Genomic DNA, 9,063 nt, shown 5'->3' with positions numbered 1-9,063 from the left:
CTATCTCTCTATAGTTACCCCCCCCTCCCCCCCAAAAAAAATTCTTTATACTTTGTTTTGTTTCAAAATATACTCTTTTTTCCACAATATAAACCCTCCCTCCCACCATTTACCAGAATTTAATTCGTTCGAAAAAAAAATTATTTTACCCAAAAAGTGTTTTTTCTCCTTCATGCATTTAAAAACCTTAGAATCCATCAAATGTTTAAAAATCTTTTCGTGTGCGCATTGTCTAAATTAACAAAACAAGGGTGTAACCCTCTGGTAAGGGATGTCTGGTAAACAAGGAAGGGTTCTTGTCAAGCTTATGGCATTGTATAATTCTAGACGATCTGAAAGAAAGGGATCGAATTGTCTGCAAAATAAATGTGTAATAGTCACATTTTAGGCCTCGAAATTGCATGTAAGGAGAGAGGATGGGACAATAAAAATATTTATTTTTATTCTAGACAAAAATCTAGTTTTTAAGCTGCTTATTGCATTTAAATAGTAAAAACAATATGTATCCCTTCCCATTAATAGGGTCATACGGATGCCTAGGCTACAGATAAATTATTCTCTAGCATTTTTTCCCTTTAGTGTTCGATTTATTTTCAATTTTTAAAATTTCTATGCATAAAGAAACGATTGTGTATTATTTCCAAGCTTGTTTTCTACGCTTTTCTTGAAAATGAGTGACTTATTTAAAGGTGGAAGGGGGGTAATAACAAAACTATGGCTTCCATATTTTACCTTCCCGGAAAGGAGAGGTGTGGGTCCACTTAAATGCTCTTATTTTCAAATTCACGGATTTTATCTGTTCTTTAGATGATTAATAGTTTAAGAGGCTTTCATAAAAATCATTCTTCCACTAATTTCTTTTCTTCCGTAACATTTTTATTTTCTACTAAATTTTCTCTTCTTTTCAGAGTTTCCTTGCCCTTTGCTCCTCCCTAAAAACGTACAAAAGTGGGCGAGGCAACCCCAGTAAGGCCATCAGTAATCAGATATACTCCTCCTTCCGGACGGGCACTGCCCATGCAACCCTTGGCTCCTCATCAGGAGAAGCCAGGCCCTTCCAGGGCACTGCCGGTGCAACCATTGACCACCCAACTTGTATTTCCCTGAGCCCCCCTCGTTAGTTAAGGTCTCACCCCTTCCAGAAAGGCCCCAAGGCAACCTGGTAGAAAATTGAAAAGATAGTGGGCGGGTAACTACAAAATGGCGACCCCCGATGGCCCATCTGTGTAAGCCAGTGACATCGCTGCCGCATCCGCACATCCCACTGACATTGCTGGCCTGGCTGCACAAGAGAGTGAAGTCACCGCCCCGTCCATCCTCCGACATGCATTCCCAGGATCATCAGGCACTTAAGTGCAGCCAGAATTTGGAGATGTAAGCATTTTTACCTCTAATTTCTACCTGTTTATAGAAATACCTAACTATTTTTCAATTTTTTTAGGTCTTTATTTTCACTTTTTCCTACCTTATCCTTCCTGGGTAGTAAAAACATTTTCCATGCCTCTTTAAGCCCTTGAAGGATTTCTTATTCTTTTTATCTTTAGTTTTCCCCTTGTTTTAAAGACTCGGAAATAAGACTGTTTTTTGCAATCTTTTTAGCCTTTTCTTACCACTATTTTTTCAACATAACAAAAGCCTGTCAGAGACATTTAAAATGTTTTTAGTCCACTACAGAAATTCTTCCCCATTTTCGGGCTTTGAAGGAGGGTTTTAAGCTAATAAGAGCCTACTCGTTTTATATGTATGGATTTTTGCTAGAATATTGAAGCTTCAGAATACATCCCTACCTTCCCTAATTTTAGAAGACTCTGTCCCTCAGAAATAAGATTGTTCTTAACCATTTCACTCTAATAAAGACGTTTTTCACTTTTTTTACCTGTCAGAGAGGCCATTCAGGCATTGAAGGAGTTTTTTATTCTTTCTTATCTTAATTTTGACTTTTTGTTAAAGGTCTCTAAAAAAAGCTTGTCAGAGACACTAAAAAGTTTTTTTAGCCCAGTAGAGACATTTTCCCCCATTTTCTGGCTTTGAAGTAGGTTTTTAAGCTAATAAGTGCCTACTCGTTTTATATGTATGGATTGTTGCTAGAATATGAAAATTTCAGAATAAGATTGTTTTTTCTGCTTTCAAGTGCATACTTCCTGGTCTTAGGAAATAATTATCGGTGTACCCCGTATAGCTTCATTCATACTGATTTTTCTAGACTAGCCAACTTTTCTGTCTTTTCTCGATACTTTTGTCTTTTTTCAGGCTCCATAACCCACCCCCGGTTCCGAGTTTCAAGGGACTTAGAAATAAGGCTTCAGCTTTTAAGCGCATACCCACTGGTTTTTGGTGTCATCTGTGCCTTCCTATAATAAGACTCTTTTAATTCATCACATTGTTAGCTTTTTTATTCATTTAAGAGCGTACTCTTTTGTTTTACCTGTTTGCTTTTTTTCACGCGGTCGGAATATTGAAATTCCAGGTTACATGTCCCCCTTAGTTTAATAGAGATAATGACATTTATTCACCTTTTCTAGCCCTATCGACTCTTTTATTTGCTAGCTTTTGGGGGGATTATTCGCTTAGAAGGTTTCGGGGTTCCAAATAAAGGGTGAAATGGGGACATATTTCTTAGGCCGATATTGACCAACTTGTAGCCCAATTTATTGGCGAAGGAGCAGTCGAGAAAACCTCTGACGATTTGATGGAATAGGCCGGGACTCTTTTTGAAATAATCCCCCCTTCGGTAAGTTTTCCATAACTATTTTTTTTAAATTCAAAAGGGTATAGCAGTAGTTTGGGCAAACCTTTCAATAAGTCATAATACATACAAAAGATGCTCTACGGAAGGGACATCACATTTATATCAGTAGTGAGGACACAAGACACCTTTACATTCCAATAAGTAGTGGAGTGGCTTCACTTCAAGAGGGCATGGTACCCCATTATAATGCAATGATACATTCCAATGAGAAGTGGGGTGGTTACAGTTTCAAGAGGGCATGGTACACCATCATAATGCAATGATACATTTCAATGAGTAGTGGGGCTCTATAGCTTTTATAACAGTTCTCTCTTGTTCTTAGGGTAATAATTTCTAGTGAGCTAATATGCTCTTATTATTTTTCTAGGTTTACACAGCGTCATCTCAAGAGCACATATTACCGTCACCATTGCAATTTCACTAGAGTATAAGGAAAAGTGAACACGAGGGGGGTTTAAGTGCAGGGGCGAGTCCGGCTAGTGTATTTGATTTAGAAAGTTTTGTGAGCGATCTCCGCCTCAGCAATGAATTTTTGGACAATTTATTACATAATTTACCTGCTAACGAGGTCGAGAGGGTGCTAGAAACACCCGCCCCTCACAGTGATATGGGACAAAGTGGAGCTGGCTCGCCCCCTATGTTACCAGAGTTGTATTTAGCAGATACCGCTTTGCACAATATTCATGTATATAGAGCCGAATTTTGTGACCTATTTAATGCCATGTCATTTGGTACCACTCAAACAGTCCAATAGGAACTGCACACCTCTGCGTCAGCATGATTTGGGCACTTCTCGAAAAACATTTACGGGAGGCGGGAGGACGGGATTCTTTAAAAAGCATCCATCACATTTAAAACTATTTTTTAATGCAAGTTTGGGTGTGTTGCATGACCATCATATTCAAACAAGAATGCCGACGCTACACCCAGACCTGCATAATTATGAGGGTGTGTTTTCGGATTGGGTGGATGAAATTTTTAATATGATGGAGTGCTATAATGAAAATGAGAGTGGTTTATCGGTTTTGTTCTCAGAAAACTTACAATTAAATATTACTAAATTTAAAAGGGAATTTGCCTTAAGGGATGGAAAGGGGAGTGCAAAATGAAATAGTAATTTAAAAGCTACTAGGGGTGTACAACGATTTCGTTTTGACACGGGCTTGGAGTGTTTTAAATGTTCCGTCCTTGTTGCAGGACATAAAACTCCATTCAATGATGCAACTGACACAAACTTAGAAGACTGGGCAGTAAATGGGATAGGAGATCAGATTTTCCAAAAGTAGATTTTACTTGTTTAAGGGGCCAGTATCAAGTAACGTTTAAGGGGATTGAAATTTTTGAAAAGAAAAATGAACACTTAAAAGCTGGGGTTACAGTTTTACAGTGTGATGAAGAATTTGAAAATGAGGAACTTAGTAATAAAAAGGGGGTAATTTATTCGGTAAGAGCACCGTCCATTGAACCAGTGAAACACTGGGTATGGCTTCTCTACGAGTCTGCCAAAGATCCTGAATCAATTGGTCATTTCTTTCCAATTCCTAATATTAGCAGGGTTTTAAATGAAGGTAAAAATTATAATCAAGAGAAGACTTGTCATTACTGCCTAATGTGTCTATTTAGATTTTATACAGAATTGGAATTAAATAATCACTTGAGATACTGCAAGCGTCATGGGTACCAGTCGGTGGAAACGGTTTATGGCGACAACGCTACCTTGAGGGTCATAATCTTCCAGAAAAAACTGTTGCAGAGCAACAAGGTATCATTGGAGAATGAGGCTACTCTCATGGATGTGTTGGATCCGTCAAATTTGAATCATGTGAAAAAACATGACGCCACTGCGATCTCTTTTGGGCACGCGCGGAGAGATTCAAGTAATACCATGCAATTGGTAGATTTTTGTGAGATGTTGGTTGGAAAAGATTGTGTTGGCACAGCTATAGTTGCTCTCGTTAAAACAGCAAATGAGGGATTTTCATGGCTACATCATACACACTATCCAATGAATCTATCACCAGAAGACGAGTTAGCTATTAAAAATTGAGACATTTGTTGGGTTTGTAAGAAAAAATTTAATGAGGGGGATGCGAAAACCCGGGACCATGGTCATTTACACCAAGTAATTTCATCAAGATGAAGTAACTTTCGGGGGTTGCGCCTAAATCGTGTAATTTAAATGTTAAGCAGCAATACTCTCTACTGGTTTACATGTACAATTCCAACTATGATTTAAAATTCATATTACCACCGTTGGCACGTTTGCAGAAAGGTGAAGTCGTAGATGGCGTATGGGTAGACGGTTCTTTTTCTTATAACATCATACCGAAATCATCTGAAACGCTGCTAGTCTTAGAATTTGAATGGCAAACAAAATGATAATGGTAATACTTGTTGGAATAAAATCTGTTTCCTTCATTCTTTTAGTTTCTTCCCTAAATCCCTAAGGCAACTCATTCAAGTACAGAAAAGTGACGATTTTAATAGTTTCCCCCTCCTCAAACAGCACTTTCCAGATGATAAACTTTATTATTGATTAAAGTTTAAGGGCATGTACCCGTACGAGTACTACAGCTCAGCCTCGAAGCTAAATGAGGAAAAATTACCACCCATCGAATAGTTTTATGATTCACTCCGCGATCGTCAACCCACCCCTGCCGATTATGAATTTGCCAAAAGGGTTTGGTGGTTTAAAAATTGGTGGGACTATTCTAAAATGTACCTGGCTAGTTATGTTTTGACGTTGTTGGATATTGTCAGTAAAAACACGGACAAAATTTATCAAGAATTACGGTTGGATATAGGGTATTAATTTTCCACTCCTCATCTGGTGATGGATTTAATTCTTAAAATTAGTGGAGCAGAAATAGGTCTGATTTCCGACGTGGATCAGCACTTATTTGTAGAGACATTAATGCGAGGAGGGTATGTTTTTCACGGAGATCGTATCCTTGGAACTGACCCGACTGGACAACGCACCAGTGAAAAGTCAGATGCCGTTTTCTTGGATATGATTTCCCTTTACCCGTAGGCAATGTCTCACTTTTATTTGTTGTGTAGGAACTACCAATGGCTTGACAATCCTTCTGCTCCAGATTTCCCCAATATTCACACTGTTGATGAAAATGGACCACAAGGATGGTTTTTCGAAATTGACATTGAAATTCCTCTAGAACTTCATGACTCGGTAAAAGACTTTGTTTTCCCCTGCATCAATAGAGCGGTGCATAGGGACTCGCTGAGTCCCTACAATTTATCATTAGTAGAAAATAATGGCATGCATTGGACACCTTCAAAACAAAAGCTTTTTGCCGACCTGGAGCAGAAACGGAATATTGTTGTACACCGCGTTCTTTTGCAGTGGATGCTCTCCAACGCTTTCAATGTCACAAGGATTCATAGAGCCCTCCAATTTAATCAAAAACCTGACATGAAGACGTTTCTTGACATTTTTGTCAACAAACGGTCTCAAGCAAAAACAAAAGTTGAAAAAGAGATCTTTAAACTCATTTTGAATTCGGCCTTTAGAAAGATGTGTGAAAGTGTGTGAAACAGGAGTCGTTGTGACGTTGTGACTGACCCCAAAGAATATGACCGAATCATTGCAGATCCGAACTTCACATCATTCACGATAATAGACTCCAATCTGGTCCTTTTGCATAGGAAAAAAAAAACGTATTCAATATTTTTTAAAAAAGAACATTGCCGCTGGCAGTGCCATTTTAGAAATATCGAAAAAAACTCAAGTTATAGTTTTATTACAATGTATGTAAGCGCCAGTGACCGAGGAAGGGACAAGTTCAAGTTTCTGATGGGGATACCGATTCTTCATTGTTAAAAGTTAAAACTAATAATTTATTGGAAGATTTGGAAAATGGAGAGTATATTAGCTCCCGGATGGAATATACGAACTGGGATAAGTCCTGCTATCCCGAGCTGGTGAAACACCAGGCCCCAAATCAGTTGTTAAAATTAAAATCAGAAACAGGAAGTGATTTTGTATCCCATGGTGTATATCCCAGTCCGAAGGTGTACTGCGTGGAAACGCAAAACGAGACTACCAAAAAGCCCTCAAAAGGGGCGCAATCATACTAGGTAAAGGAAAATGTCACCATGAGTTTTTATAGAAACTGTATAGAGCAAAATTTAGTTCCAAGAGCGAGTGTCATGTCCATTCGCTCTTTAAAATATAAAAACTATACTGTTCGAGTAAAGAAATGCCATATCCACTATATCGGATAAAGTCTATGTACTTGAGGTTGCTCTGAGAGTACTGCCACGTGGCTATTATCTGACTTCACATCGAGTTGAATGGGTAGATTTTAGAAAGTAACTCAGTCTAGAGAAAGCTCTATAGTTTTGGGGGAGGGGGCAGTCTGTTGGGGGGGGGGGGAGGAGGCCGTCTTTTCTTTGGGGGGGGGGGCATCTGTTGGGGGGAGGTGGTCATTTTCGTCAACTGCTCAACACTGCCCTTTTTTATATCTAGTCGTTTTTCCGTTACAAGCTTGGCACTGCCTAATTTTTTATCGTTGCGCAAAGCGGTAATTTTCAAGTGTTTATTTGGTTTTTTATTTTTAAGTTTTATTTTACCTTGCCACTGGCCGTCACGGGTGCCGGCTCTTCCGCTTTACACACTGGCGGCCCGATCGTCGTGTTTTTTAAAATGTTTATGTTGTTGTATTTATGTGAATTAAAGAAACCATGTATTCTATTTCCTTTGAATATTTATTCAACAGATTGAGGGTAGGATAGGTTAGTTGCATATTGACATTGGAAGAGCATATATCAATTTAAAGCACCGTTCAGATCGTCTCTTTGCGGAACGTCCAGGTCTGGCAAAACAACACTTTTCACGAAAATCATTCAAAACCGTGATAAAATGTTTTTATAGAACCCTTTAAATATCTATTATTGCTAAAGTATATGGCAAGAATCTTATGATAAAATAAAGAAGATTGATCCAAGCATGAAAATTTATACAAGGACTTGACGTGTTTACTACTATTGCACCAAAGTCGTGGTTGATTATTGACGATTTCGCTGACTCTATTGAAGAATGGTCGTGGGGAATGTTACAACTGTTTACTGTCCGGTCCCATCACGAAAAATTTTCTGTAACTATTCTTCTCCATAATCTCTTTCATCAGAGTCAATTCATGAGAACACTTGCATTGAATTGTACCTACTGTATCATTTATAGAGTTGTTCGTGGTTTAATTTCTCTTATAACTCTAAACCAACAAATTTATCCTGGCGAACCTAAATTTTTACTTTTCGCATACAATCAAGCAACTAATAAACCTTATGGTTACATATTATTAGACCTGAATCAAAACCCGCCCGAAGAGTTACTTGTTGTCACTGATATTTTCGATAATGAAATTACTGTATATCTACCCGTGAATAGTAAAAAAGGTCATTAGTCGCAATCATGACATTGAAGAAGCTACACAAACAACGACATTTATTTTCTGTGCTAGCCAATTCAAAACCACAACTTTGTTTAAATTTAACGGAGGGTAATGTTAAGCAGTCAGATCGTGTTAAGCAACAGACAAGGCAACATCGATCACTTGTACGTGCTCTAGCTTGCAAAAAGAAAACAAATTGTAAACGAAAACGTCTTGTTCAAGCGGGTGGTAATTTCTTTTCAGTGTTACTACCAATAATCGCAAGATTTGTAAACACTATTCTCTAGAAATGGCTAAACCCTACAAGTTGGCACCAATTGAATTCATTCATTCACCAAAAGACAATATTGAAGGCAATCTTCATAAACTTCTTAACAATGAAAAAATTTCCGATGATGAAACATTAATTTTGTTTCAAAATGCCCTTTGCCGTGTCAACAAACAAAAACCTTATAGTGAAAAAACGCTTAAGGTCTAATTCACTGATCAACCTTTTGATAATAGCAAGACATTAAAAAAATAACATTTACTAACAAGTGTTGTAGACATGCTGTCTCCATACTATCGCGAACAAGGTAAGAGAATCTTGATGTATCTCGCTGAAAATAAGCAAATTGATGAAAAAAAGAATGAAGGTTATAATCCAGGGCAAGTTTTACAATTTAATTGATTTATAATCGGATCGAATTGCGAATCGTAAAAGAGTTGAATCCTTTGATAGCCATTATATAAGTTTTTAAAGTCATCAAATTGTCCTAAAATTCTTATCGGAAATAAACAAATTCTAAAGAAATTAAAAGAACATAGTCCATTAAAGGTAGAAGATGATTTTAAATCTTTCTTGGAAAGCACACCTACTGGCAATTTGACACCGGTAACTAGACAGAAGCGAAGACATATTGA

This window comes from Artemia sp. Qi Xiang Cuo, chromosome 11 (assembly GCF_049724085.1).
Source record: "Artemia sp. Qi Xiang Cuo chromosome 11, ASM4972408v1, whole genome shotgun sequence".
In the NCBI taxonomy this organism is placed as follows: Eukaryota; Metazoa; Arthropoda; class Branchiopoda; order Anostraca; family Artemiidae; genus Artemia; species Artemia sp. Qi Xiang Cuo.
The sequence above is the reverse complement of the archived record's forward strand: the minus strand, read 5'-3'. Positions refer to the sequence as shown.